The sequence below is a fragment of the Anser cygnoides genome, chromosome 1 (genome assembly GCF_040182565.1).
Source record: "Anser cygnoides isolate HZ-2024a breed goose chromosome 1, Taihu_goose_T2T_genome, whole genome shotgun sequence".
Taxonomy (NCBI): Eukaryota; Metazoa; Chordata; class Aves; order Anseriformes; family Anatidae; genus Anser; species Anser cygnoides.
Genome location: NC_089873.1, coordinates 30,253,389 through 30,265,482, shown reverse-complemented (window position 1 = coordinate 30,265,482; position 12,094 = coordinate 30,253,389). Strand labels below are relative to the sequence as shown.

At 36.3% G+C, this 12,094-nt stretch overlaps 1 protein-coding gene across 11 annotated transcripts in view; it reads right to left on the bottom strand.

The window, feature by feature from the left end:
• Positions 1 to 12,094, bottom strand: part of IMMP2L (inner mitochondrial membrane peptidase subunit 2) — a 465,930-nt gene that overhangs the window by 295,548 nt on the left and 158,288 nt on the right. The gene's annotated exons all lie outside the window — the stretch shown is intronic.

Genomic DNA, 12,094 nt, shown 5'->3' with positions numbered 1-12,094 from the left:
GTAGGCAGATAATCCCAGCCTTGCCATCTGAATGGACTTTGGACCCACTCTGTAGCCTTGTCTCCAGCTCTGTTTCTAGTCCCATCACATTTGGCTGCTGCTGAGACTCCTGGGATGGCCCCTGGGCCTGGACCTTAGCTGTGCATGGGGCTACCAATGGACTCCCATACCAACCCTGAGCTCTGCCCCCCACGTTTACACCCTTTCAGTGGTTTACACCCTGCCTTCTCTTCCCCATGGAGCCAACCTGCTCTTGCTGCTCTCCAACAGTAGATACAGGAACATGTTTGCATTCATTCATTCACAATTTTACACAAATGCTAAAGGCTTTGCTCTGCCGACATGGACATGGGGTAGATCTTCCCTGGCTACACTGGTAGCTTAGAAAGTTCATATGCAATCAGCTAAATGTAGGTGTCCATCTGGAACTGAACCAGGCACTATTTTCTTATTTGTGCACTTGAGCACTGAAATACCTTGTTAAACCTAGCCAACGATTATTGTCTAATTCACATTTTTTAACAGACTAAATAATATAAAATACTCCAAGTTTCCTGACATTTTTCTTTAATACACAGAGCTACCTGCTTCATTAATATTCTTGTCTCCACTGTTACTGCATCACAAAAAACCACCTCATAAACATGAATTCATGAACAGAAGTTAGGAGATAAAACATGGCAGTCTATGTTGTCAGAACCTGAATATCCTGAGAAACCTGTGGAGCATGTCCTCCCTGAAAATACTAGTAACTAAGGAATTAAATAATCCATTTTTGCAGACATGCAGTCTACGTTTTTTGGTACACATTTAATACGCATAGACAAAACCCATATCATGAATTCTTTGAAAGTCATTTTCTGCTCGCATGTGCATCACAGGGGTGCCTAAGGTTGTTCTAAATGGGTTGGCTCAGTTGCTGAGATAGCATAGCCATGCTAGCATAAACCCTGCATAAGGTACTCTGACCATTAGTTGTAACACATTTTTTAAGATAACAGTATATTTAGAAATTATTTTCGAAAGGCCATATGAACCTAAAGAATCTCAGCTGCCTCAAAAAGACAATCTCATCTTGGACCACAACAAGGGCAGGAAAGAACACGATTTGGACTGTGTAAAGAAATGGCCACATCTTCTCCAGACAAAAAAAAAAAAAAAAAGATAATAAATAAAGCATACTTTAAAAGACCATAATAGATGAGAACCTTTCGATGCTGCAACAGTAAATGAAGTATACTGCTACTGTCTAGTGTAGGCTGCCTAAAAAATTACAGGAAAAACAGCTTTCAAACAACAAACAGCTAAACACACTCATCTATTCAGTGGCATGTGTAATGACTTTTATCGTGCACCTCATATTTCTAAAACAGCCTTTATGAAAGTTTAGAATAGTTATACATTTTACATGAAACCACAACCTAGTATTTTCTAAATATAACAGATCACATGCATTAAAACAAGAACAATGTATTTAAAAATGTTTAAACCAAACACAGGTTTATCCGATAAAATGTCACCAATGGCCCTATCCTTTTAAAAAATCCTCTAAATATACTACAAAGCGATTCCATTGAAAGGAAAACAACCCTATACCACACACACTTGTTTTGAAATTTACAAACTACATCATGTTTCATGCTCTAAAGAATAGTCTCTCTTCCTTAATTGCATTTTTGAACAAATATCTAAATACTTCCTCCATCATTCACAATCGAATCAAGAATAAACACAAATTTGTTTACTCTGTCTGCCCACCAAAGGAGCAGCAAACACGCACTATTCCCTGCTGATTACACAGCAAAATTGTGTCTTGCTCCTGTTCATAACAGGCCAAATTTAAATCATTTCACAAAAGTGAACTGAGGGGATAAGCCCATCACTAAATACTTTTACTTATAGATGTAGCTATGAAAATCACAGAAATTAACCTGAGTTTAAGTTGGAGAACTGCAACCTGGTTTTCTCACCACAAATGAGCTAAAAATAAATTCTGATTGCTATATGAAATGATAAAATTGGCATATCAGATAGGAGTTCTTTTTTAATCTGTGTTTGTTTTTATTTTGGGGAGTATTCAGTCTTTCATTTTTTGAACAACAATTTTTATGCTTACAAATTTCCATATTTAGTATAATGAAAATGTAGCAAACATATTTATTTGTAAAGCCTTGAGGTCATCCTGACTTTGCCAGCTGCAAGAGAAACTTTATCCAAGCAAAAACTGAAGTGCTTTTAAATGTAAAATGTGTTCGCTTTCACATGAACAATCAGCCCGCAGGTAAAAAATGTCTGCCATGGACTCAAACAATAATGGTGGAATTTCTAGCTCTCTTTTCTGAATATTTGTAACTAACATTGTTGATCAGAAGTCCACTGAGTATCACAATGAACTGTACTGTAATATGTGACAATAGGATGCCATTTGGCTTTTCTCTGCCCCCACCCCACCCTTTTTTAATAATTTGTTTTAAGCCAGAGGCATTTCCTCTCGCAGCTGATATGATGATAGCTAATTTATATTCCCTGTAAGAGAAGAAGGCAGTGGGGGTGGGAAGGGGACATGCAGAATAATGGTATCACACTGCCTAAAGACTGTTTTTGGCCTGCAAACATTAAGATATTTTACAAGAGTTGCCACCATCACCTTGAGCATTGCTGCCTTGGACCGAGTATTTCTGAAACTGAAAATGGAGTGGCACCATCAGTGAGGAGAAAGTGTAGATAAAAGCTTACAGAACTTCTAACTTTACTGAGAATATCCAAAAGTGCAGTCTTTCTGGAAAAAGAGAACAGTTGGAGGCAGAAGAAGAACATACAGCCATTATATACTGACACGTTTTCCTTGTTTTCTGTGCTCAAGACCTGAACATCACAGGATATTACATTTCCAGTCTTGTGTCACTGTAATACTTCAATCTGTAATGATGTAAGTATAATTTTTATATCATTTAAAACCCTGTTAACCTGCCAGCATAGCACAGAAATTTTTGGTGTACTTGTATGTTAGGCTTCACAGATTTAGACTGTCTGGGAGGTTTGGGAAGTTTTTTTGAACTCCAACAAAAATATAATCTAAGGTTTTCTTAGGCATTTATTAATCTTATCTGAACTCAGGACTTCTTCATTTGTTAATCCATATTTTACCATCTAGTTGGTTGAATAAATTCTTTAAATTAATTATTTCAGCCATAGTCCAGCCATTTGCCTTCTGTTATTTATCAGATATTAGAAAAAATTAAGAAACAATAATTACTGACTCAAAAATTTACTGAGATGATTACTAAATCCAGGAATTTGTGCAGTTCCTTTAAAACTATGATAAAAATGAAAATACACGATGAAAAATGTAGTGTGTAAGTAAACTGCTAAAAATGCTTAAGAATGTTTTTAAATGAATGAAAAGTTTAAAATATATGCCTTCATCTCTGGATAACAGCCTTCCTTTAACTCATTTGTTCCACCTAGTCAAACCTCATGTTGGGAAACGGATCACTAAGAACTGATTCACCCAGGCAGAAACACACTACACGGATGAGTATGTGTCTCACCAGAGTAAATTCAGGGCTATTTATGTAACACCAAGGTACAAATTCCACAAAAGATGAAAATTTTCTCACCATTGATGAGACTGAGGATAGCACGTAATTTTATTCTGGATCTCCTTTATGCACTTCTACTATTCAAGCAAGTATTAAATATTCAAGTATATTTAATTCCTGCATAGCTGAGAAAGTCAAAAACACACAGATGGAAACTAAGGAACTGGAAAGAAACAATAAAATATCAAAGATACGCTCAGTTTAGATCACAATCTTCTATGGAAGATCTTTGTATTCTACACAATATGTAAGAAAAAAAATCTCTTTATACTAGGTCAACATTTTCATTGACTTCAGTGAGATAGCATTTCATCCTGAAAAATTACTGTTAAAAGAATATACAGTCCCATGCCTAAGTAGCCCAAGTTCTACCCACAGATCAATTTCCCCTTCAATACCATTCCCTATTAGTCATGCCTCCTATCCTAGCCATCAGTAAAAGTGTCAGAAACATTTCAGTTAATCTGCCAAAGTAATTCAAAATTGGATGTCTCCTACCAAACCCATCCAATTCTTCATGCTCTCCAGCCTCACTCTTTGCAGCTCAAACAGGCCTCAGCTTCCCAGTCCAGCCACTCCACAACACACAGATCTACATTTGCACTTAAAAAGCTGATTTCACACACAGCTTAGACCATATGAAAAATGAACTGTTTAACCTTTTGGTAGAAGGTATTGGCAGCTCTGTAAGAAAGTGTATTCTGCTTGAACTATGAGTATTATGACTTTACCAGAAATCAATTTGCAAGCAAGACTTCAAAAAACTGCTGCTACACAGGAATGCATAAGGGAAAATGCTATAATTTGGCTAGTGTATTCTTATTCTGTTCAATCACTAAGATTTTTTCAGTGGTTACACTGAACCCAACTGTTTTTTAATAAATAACTTGGGTATTTGGAAACTTCATTTGAAGATAGATATGAGTTCAGATTACAAAGTTTTGTTTTAAAAAAAAAGTTAAATATACTTAGTGTTTCTGCATTACGAAACTGACTCTAATTTACATTTAGCTATAGAAGAAGTAAAATAGAAGTATAGCAGAATACATACAGGAATAGTCAATAGCTAGCTGAATATGAGCTAGCAGTGTGCTCAGGTGGCCAAGAAGGCCAACAGCATCCTGGCTTGCATCAGGAATAGCATGATGAACAGGACTAGGGAGGTGGTTGTCTCTCTGTAGTCTGGTGAGGCTGCACCTCAAGTATTGTGTTCATTTTGGGCCCCTCACTACAAGAAGGACATCGAGGCCCTAGAGCGCGTCCAGAGAAGGGCTACAAAGCTGGTGAAGGGTCTAAAGAACATGTCTTATGAGGAGTGGTTGAGGGAACTGGAGTTATTTAGCCTGGAAAAAAGGAAGGCTCAGGGGAGACCTTATTGCTCTCTACAACTACCCCAGAGGTTGTAGCGGGGTGGGGATTGGTCTCTTCTACCAAGCAACAAGTGATAAGACAAGAGCAAATGGCCTCAGTTTCCATCAGGGGAGGTCTAGGTTGGATTTTAGGAAAAATTTCTTCACTGAAGGGGCTGTGAAGCATTGGGTCAGGCTGCCCAGGGAAGTGGTTGAGTCACTATCGCTGGAGGTATTTAAAAGATGTGTAGATATGGTGCTTAGGGACATGGTTTAGCAGTAGACTTGGCAGTGCTAGGTTAACGGTTGGACTTGACGGTCTTAGAGGTCTTTTCCAATCTAAATGATTCTATGATTCAGTATCTAGTAAGACTGCCATTTGTCTGACTTAAGGTACCAGAAAATTATTCACGTAGCAATGAACATCCTTATCCTGGAAATCTCTAAACAGTTTTTGGTAATTCATTCCAGATACTCTGCCAATAAGGACCTACAGTTGTTATGTTTTTAATCAATTCCCTGAGAATCAGAGTTTCAAATCAAACATTCTTCCAGTGTTTGCAACCCTATCGCCAGTGTTCAATTCATACATGCCACAGAAAAGGTACTGTGAAATTAAAGTTTCCTAGCAAGGAAAAAGAAACTCCAGTACTCTATTTTGATTTTCCAATCTGAAATAAATATAAATATGAAAAAAAATAATAATTAACAAATAGAATAGCAAAATATGTTTGTTTTTTAAAACTATTTCCTCACTGATACTTTAATTTTATTCTTAAAACTGGAAAGCAACAACAATATTTTGATATTATTTTGTGATATACTATGTACTGTATCAAGTACTACAATACACTTGTTGACAGAAACAAGACTCCAGGGGTAGCCAATAAAGAGAAAATTTGCAGTATGTTCTATCTATAAAAGTATAATCAAAGAGAATATTTTATATGCTCAGAAATAACTTCTTAACATTTTGCACTCAAGTAAAACAGTCTAACTGTATATTTTTTAACCTTATAATGATTTTTGGCCAGTGTAGGTAGTTTTCTGAGAACATCTTAAAACTAAAATATTAAGTCACTTTATTAGAAGTAAGACTATAATCAGAGTAGCAGTTAAGGGTAGTAAATTATGCATATTTTTATTAGTTTACCACTACTGACATTATATAGGGGCACTGTATTTAAATAAATTATTATATATGTTTATATATGCATTTTTAGGGTCCTATAACATTAAACTAAAACAGGAAACTAAAATAGGAAACCCCAAATTAAATTCTCATGATACCTCTCTAACACTGTCATTCAAAATTCCCTTCCTGTGACAGAGAATTTGTAATTTTTTTTATACCTAATCCAGACATGAGATATACATACCTGATATAAAGTATTTTCACTCTTTTCTATAGAGTGCTCTCTATGATTCTATGATTCTCATTATTCTATTTGACTGAAGACAAATATTTAAAAAAAAACTTAAACCGCCACCTGAAAAATGCATACTTTTGTATTTGAGATGCAACATACTTGTTAAAGGTGCCTACTCAACATTTGCAACAGTAAAGAGCTGTTCTCCTTTTAAAGCCTTCTCTTTCTTTTAAATGAGGCCTTTTAGTTTGAAGTAACCTCAGGAACAAAAGACACAAGCGAAGATCCCTAGAATAAACCACTTTCTACAAATTGTTTCAAGTTCTCTCATGATTTCTATCCTGGCTCACTTATCATGTTATTAATATTAAAATGTGTTTCAGCTTCCAAGAAGAGAATCTTTGAAGCAACTTAATAAATCAGGACAGTTTGGGGAAAGTATATGCTATCAAGTTCGCAAGAGCAGTAAACAGTTGTGAAGCAGTTCTGTATGTTAAGACGAAATTTCAAATCATCTTACATGGCGGATAAGGAAATAAAGCTAAAGTCCTTTCTGACATTGATCAAGATTGTTAGTTTTGTAATTAATACCAAGTAAAATTAGTTAAGTCAGATAGCAAAAGGTGAGGAACCTGAGATTCCTCTACTGTGTTTCAGATATATCTTGGGAATTATATTCACCATTTCTTCTTTTAACTGACAACACTAACTGAAGGTCAGATGACAATATACCTGTATGAATAACATTAATATTAGTGAACCGTTCTATCGTTTCATGATTCCATGATTGCCTCCAATTTTTTTTCTTTTTTCTAACCACTGATATTCTCTGGGACAAAGCAAATCAAAATATCAGAACACTGTGAGTCAAACATGCTAAATAAAGTGAAGTTACATCATCCTCATAAATAACTTCTTGGTTTTCAAAGATCTTCCTGGAAAAAATATCAAAGAAAAATATTAAAGCAGTTAAAATCGAGTTACTGGAGAAAGGTTTTTTCCCAGCCACAAGTAGCAAGTTTTCAACACATCTTTCACTGATGCAGAATACAGAATTCAAATAAACAAACTTAAACAAATCAAATAAACATTTCAAGGTTCCAGTCCACTTCAGCTACCATACCTGTGTCTTTCTTTACAATTAAGAGTACAGCTTGCTTTAGAAAAAAAAAATGGTTTTGCTCAAAACTCAGCAAAAAGGAGTCTTGCTTCAAGGCTAGGTATTAGGCATCAGAACAATATTAATAACAATACAAATATGATAGGCATATCCATCAGCCTTCCAATAGTTGTTGGGCTGGAGAAAGAACATCTAGGAAACACAGGCACTTTGTAGATCAGCTAATATATAAACCAGGCAATTGTATGTTCAGAGCTAATATCTACTTCCACTTACTGCACTAATAATTCAAATTATTTTATCTGAAAAGACATCATATTCATTTTATGTTGTACAATCTAGTTTTTAGAAGACAAACTATTTAAACAAGAATCTCAGATTTAATTAAAAAAATTAATCGTCATTACAAAAATAAATAAATAAATAAACTATTGGTTTTTTTTAAAGCCTCCTGTATCCTACACTGTATCCTGAAAAATAAACATCAGAAAGCAAGCAAAAGACCAAATTTGAGGGCATTTTATCACAAGATTTCCAAATTAAATTCAGGGTTTTCCAGAAGCCTTCTTGCAATTGAATGGTTGAATGGCTCAAGTATACAGTTTTCTCTCAGTGAGCAGAAAGGAACAACAGATTCTAATTCATGCCTTGCTATTACTGCTTTTATGGACTGACTCTAACAAATATCAAACCAAATAATCATCTGTGTAAACACTTAAGCCAAATAGATGTTTAATCTCCATATGTTACAGAGCTGCAAAAGACAGTTCAATAATCCAAAGCATAAAAAATCCCTAGAATACTTTTTTAAAGGACAATTAATGATTTCTTATCACTACTTATTGATATTTCTCTTTTAATTAAATCATCACCTGTAGAACTTTTAGCTGGATTGGATCTGCCGCTTGGCTTAGCACCCAGACTTGCTACGTCAAGATTGCTGAAGAAAGTACAACACTTTAAAGGTCAAAGTATAGTCATAGTGTTCTGTGGGAGGGAGTCTCATCTTGCCTTGAGATGTAAAAGCAGATGTGAGTTAGAGTGGAAACAGCATGTAGCAACTTCTCCCTCCCTCACTCTAGTTAAGTCTGCCCTGCAAATGCAACTGTTTTAAGAAATACAAAGTGGACATTGCATAGATAAGAACATTTTGGATGTAATGAGATAATGAAATAACTTCCATATTGTCCTTATACAGAGATAGGAAAAATGTTTCAAAGACTAATGCAAAATACAAAACAAAAACAAACAAACAAAAAACATGCTAACAAGGATGAACCACCTTTTAAAAAGCAAAGCTAAAGAAAGGTTATTTTCCTGTCTTTATCTCCAAAATAATGCTCTCTTCCATGCATTAGGGCTTAAATATACCTGCAACCTCTCACTAGGTAAATCCAGGAAAAAAGGACATATTAATCAATTTTAAAAATGAATTGACAAGGTTGGGAAAACAAAAAACAAACAAACAAAAGTACAGAAAAGACTGCAAGCTGATATCCAGATTCCATGTCGACATTAATATCTGAATGCCTTCCTGAACACCAAGCAGCAATTTGCTCATCCCTTTCAGTTTTGGCTCCCTACACTACCAGTACAAAATGACAAATAATCATGCAGCAACGTATAAGCACACACCTATTTACAATGCATACTAGCAATCTAGCTGTATGGTGATTTTTTCCCCCACTTATTTAAATTTATTTCTAAAACATCCTCCTAATACTTGAACTGGATGCTTAAATGGCTGTATTTTCACACGTCTGACCAGAGTTATGTTCAGCCATCATCAAAGAAGGCCATTACTCAGGCTGTCAGGCAGCAAAGTAAAGGCAACAAAATATGGCAGGAGGAAAGCAGATCTGCAGCATCGCGCTCCCCAAGGAGCGCACGGTGCCGGCGGTCATTAAGCTAGCTGGCTGGTAATGGGGCACCCGCTTGTGTGGCTGCTCTCAGCTCCTCCTTCCATAGCCTGATGGTCACAGGGACGGAGCGAAGCAGCTCACACCTCCCCTTCTAATCAGTGTCCCTGCATGGCTCATAGGGACATTTGCGGAGGCTAGGGCACGGGGAAGCAAACTGGCTGACTGCTGGGGCAGAGAGTTCATTTAAAAGAGGCCATCATGCCAAGGGGCAAGGGAGAGAGGACAGAAAAAAGCAGCTGTTCTGCTTCATCAAAAATTTACAATTCATTAGATGAAGGCAAAATAAAGCATTTTATCTCTGCTCTCGAGGGGGCAAAATTCAATTTTTCCAACACTGCTGAGTAGCACTAAAATGTGACACACCTAAACTAATGAAGTCAAGAAAACTGTTGCATTTTTAAAACACACATTATCTACACTTGGCTAACATCCTATTCAGTGATACTTTGTACCACTTTATAATTACAGACCTATAAAATCTCCATTAAATTCACACCAGTAAACATTTCTTTGAACTGCGTGAAATAAAGCATTGTGATGTATGCTGTTCTCAGCATTTATTATAGGTATTAGAAATACATTCAGTAGACCGGATTACAAAAAAAGTCATAATTCCACAAAAATCAAAGTAACAGCGCCCTTAATTGCCTCAGACCAATAAAGGAAAAATGGTGACAAATTCAATTAAAAATATATTAAACAAATGTATTTTAGGTGGCAACTACCCACCTTCATTTTAGTGCATATTTCCTTGAATTTCATGAACTTGCTAGTTTTACATCAGAAGCTGTGGGATATAAAGCATGGTCATTGCCTATGGATTTCAACATAGGCTAGAAGGAAAACCTAGCAAAAAAGAAGGAAAGGGAAAAAAAGGCATATACTTTTTGAAGGGTATTAGATGGTTTCTTCAGTATTACTTTTCACTTTTTCTTTATCCACAAAAGTCCTTTTTTTTTTTTTTAAAGTCTTCTGTAGATGAGAAGCACATAAATGGCTGATGCTTAAAACACTGAATATTTAAAACATTCCTGGAAAGTCCTGATAAATGATAGGGATCATCTGTGAGTGTCACATCTTTCTCTCTCTCTCTTCTACTTTAGAGACCTTGGAGCCTGATCTTTTAATCTCTGTATGCCACCATACGGCCCTATGACAAGCATAGCGATCCATCCAGACAGCAGCTAGCTGTAAATTAATAAGAACAAAGACAAGCAGAGGACTTGAGAAACCTGCTTGAATCTTCTTTGTGACTGGGGCAAAGAAAACCTTTCTTTTTGTACTTTCCTTGAACAGACTTAGACAGATGTTCTAATTTCCCAGAGAATGTCAAGTCCACAGATCCATCTTTATTGTAGCATACTCACAAGTTACAAAATTTCAAAAGTTCTGGCAGATCTTTCTCTGATATGCTCTGTCCATTAAAATATTCAAAACATACAAGTTGGAACACCAAGAGTTTGTGTAAAGGGAATGCCTGGAATCAAAAATGCCTGTGGACTCCTTACATACATCTTCATGCTGTTATCAATGGTAGATGGCAACTTCTAACTTCCAAATTCACATTAAAATTAAGGAATTATTTCCCATTTTTTTTAAAACCACGCTAAATGATATTTTAAAGTCAGAGCAAAAGCCACATATGGGAATACTATGTGTAAATGTAAAAATACATGATTATTTAGAGAAACACACACACATTCGACCAATGAAGGACCTGTAACTACTCAGTAACAATATTTTTGCAAAATCATAATTTAGTAGCACAGTACATATTGAACATTGCATATTCAGCCTTCAAGAGGAAATATTCACAAACAATTTGGTTATATTGTTTTAGAAAATACATGTAGGGAAAATAATCAGTTAAACAATTGGTATATTTCGCAATCAGGAAAAGAGACAAGTTTTCCTGAATTATTCATGAAAAAAAAAAAAAAAAACTATCCTAAAAGTCCAAATATATTCTGGAAGTAATCTTATCTTTTAAAAAGATTTATCTCTGAAATCAGTGGATGTTATTCTGCACAGGTTTTCAACAGCCTATGTATAAAAAGTTTTGGCTAGCATGGTGGCACGACAGGCTCGGCTGCCAGCTTCAATTTCTTAGTTCATGAACAAGTACCTTGGATGTAGATCACAGAAGACTGATACGTTCAAGGTAACACATACCTAAGTACTGCTGTACTGATGTTGGCTATTTTATGGAGCAACCGTGGCATCAGTTCTAGCACAGGAAGGCCATTTTGCTCATCCAACTAAACACGAACCAATGTAATTGCAAGACAGAAAGGGTCAGACACTATTGTGTCGTTAGCGACACAAAGCATTATGGTATGTATCATAGAATCATTAAGGTTGGAAAAGACCTCCAAAATCATCTGGTCCAACCATCCCCCTACCACCCACTAAACCATGTCCCTAAGCACCATGTCCAACCTTTCCTTGAACACCCCCAGGGATGGTGACTCCACCACCTCCCTGGGCAACCCGTTCCAATGCCTGACTGCTCTTTCTGAGAAGAAATGTCTCCTCATTTCCAACCTGAACCTCCCCTGGTGCAACTTGAGGCCATTCCCTCTGGTCCTATCACTAGTTATCTGTGAGAAGAGGCCGACCCCCAGCTCCCCACAGCTTCCTTTCAGGGAGTTGTAGAGAGCAATAAGGTCTCCCCTGAGCCTCCTCTTCTCCAGACTAAACAACCCCAGTGCCCTCAGAGAATGCAGTCTCC